The sequence below is a fragment of the Silene latifolia genome, chromosome 8, assembly GCF_048544455.1.
Source record: "Silene latifolia isolate original U9 population chromosome 8, ASM4854445v1, whole genome shotgun sequence".
NCBI lineage: Eukaryota > Viridiplantae > Streptophyta > Magnoliopsida > Caryophyllales > Caryophyllaceae > Silene > Silene latifolia.
Window position 1 is genome coordinate 63,388,592 of NC_133533.1, and position 1,949 is coordinate 63,390,540.

The 1,949-nt window shown below is 41.1% G+C and overlaps 1 non-coding gene across 1 annotated transcript; it reads left to right on the forward strand.

The window, feature by feature from the left end:
* The first annotated feature begins 1,431 nt into the window (after positions 1-1,431).
* LOC141597623 (small nucleolar RNA R71) lies at positions 1,432-1,538 on the forward strand. The gene has a single exon (XR_012522848.1). It is a non-coding gene; the product is annotated as a small nucleolar RNA R71 (small nucleolar RNA).
* Positions 1,539-1,949: the final 411 nt, after the last annotated feature.

Genomic DNA, 1,949 nt, shown 5'->3' on the forward strand with positions numbered 1-1,949 from the left:
AGTGTGATATTGGTGCATTTAAGCTCTCCCATCCCCAATCTTTTACTTACCGAGTACGGCATAACACTCTCACTAGCCCCTAGATCACATAAGGCTTTGTTGATTGTGGTGTCGCCAATGGTACACGGTATTGAGAAGCTTCCCGGATCCTTTAGTTTTGGAGGTGAACTCCCTTGAAGTATAGCACTACTCACCTTAGTGAAGGCGATAGTCTCAAGTTTCCGGATCGACTTCTTCTTTGTGAGGATGTCTTTCATGTATTTCGCATAAGCCGGCACGTGATTGATTAATTCCGTGAAAGGAATCGAGACTTCCAAATTCTTCACAATTTCCATAAACTTTCCAAGTTGGTCATCAAATTTGGGCTTGGCTTGACGACTTGGAAAAGGAAGTCTAATCACAATGGGCTTCTTCTCCTTGACCTTGTCTTCATTTTTCTTTGAACTTTCTTCTTTTGATGATTCTCCATCTTTGGAGTTTTGCACAATTTCTTCCTTATCACTAGCTTCCACAACTTCATCCTCAACTTGCTTCTTCGGTGCTTCATACCTTGTACCACTTCTCAAGTGAATGGCACTAACCGTTTCATGTCTTGGGGGATTACTTTGAGGTGGTAATTGCCCCTTTTGTCTTTGTGAGCTTAAAGATGCTAGTTGAGTCAATTGGGTTTCCAACATCTTGGTGTGAGCTAGGATGTTGTTGATGGTGGTTTCCTTTGCTTGACTATCTTTTTGCATTTGAGTGAAAAATTCTTGTTGATTCTTTTGCATTTGGAGGACCGCTTTTTGAACATCAAAACCTTGGTCATTTTGGTGATTGTATGGATTTTGATTTTGGTAACCTTGGTTTTGATTGTAAAAGGGTCTTTGATTTTGGTTTCTCATGGGAGGTGGGGTGTATGTTGTTTGAGGGTTTTGAACATTTTGGCTTTTATATGAGAGATTTGGATGGAATTTGGTGTTTTCATTGTAATAGTTGGAATAAGGGGTACCACTCTTGTATGCTTGGAAAGCATTCACTTGTTCATTTGTTCCGCTACATTCACTTTGGTCATGTCCCAAAGTTCCACAATTCTCACATATCCCACTTGGGATTGATGAAGATGCCGTCATGGCATTAACATGATGCTTTGGTGATTTTGAGACTTCTTCAAGTCAAGCCATAGCTTTTTCAAACTTCAAATTGATTGTGTCAATGTGAGCACTAAGTTGAGCACCCAATTGAGTAACGGAGTCCACTTCATGCTTTCCTCCCCTAGTAGCCTTGCGAGGTCTACTATATTGTGAGTTATGGACCGCCATTTCCTCAATTTTGTTCCATGTTTGATTGTCATCAACTTCGGTGAACATTCCATTTGATCCCATGTTGAGAATGTTCCTTAAATCTTCATATAAACCGTTCCAAAATTGTTGTACCAAGAACCATTCGCTAAGTCCATGGTGAGGACATGAGCGGCAAATTCCCTTGAACTGCTCCCAAGCTTCATACAAAGATTCTTCATCCCTTTGCTTAAAACCCGTAATTTGAGCTCTTAGCATGTTAGTCTTTTCCGGTGGGTAGAATTTTTTGTAGAAAGCTAGAGCCAACTTCTTCCAAGAATCAATTCCGAGAGTGGCCTTATCAAGGCCCTTCAACCAGTGTTTCGCGGTGCCGATTAGAGAAAAAGGAAATAAGACCCATCGAATTTGGTCTTGAGTTACACCGGTTTGAGAAATCGCATCACAATAGTCACAAAAGGTTTCCATATGAGAGTGAGGGTCTTCACTAGGCATCCCCCCAAATTGGCTACTTTCGACTAATTGGATAAAGGCGGATTTGGCAATAAAATTTCCGGTTAGATGTTGTGGTGTGGGAGTACCATTGAGTAGGTTCTCCTCGGTGGGTACGGAATGTGACGAAAACTTAGGCATTGTAGGTTGATTTTGGGTGGTATTTTGTAATGGGTTCTC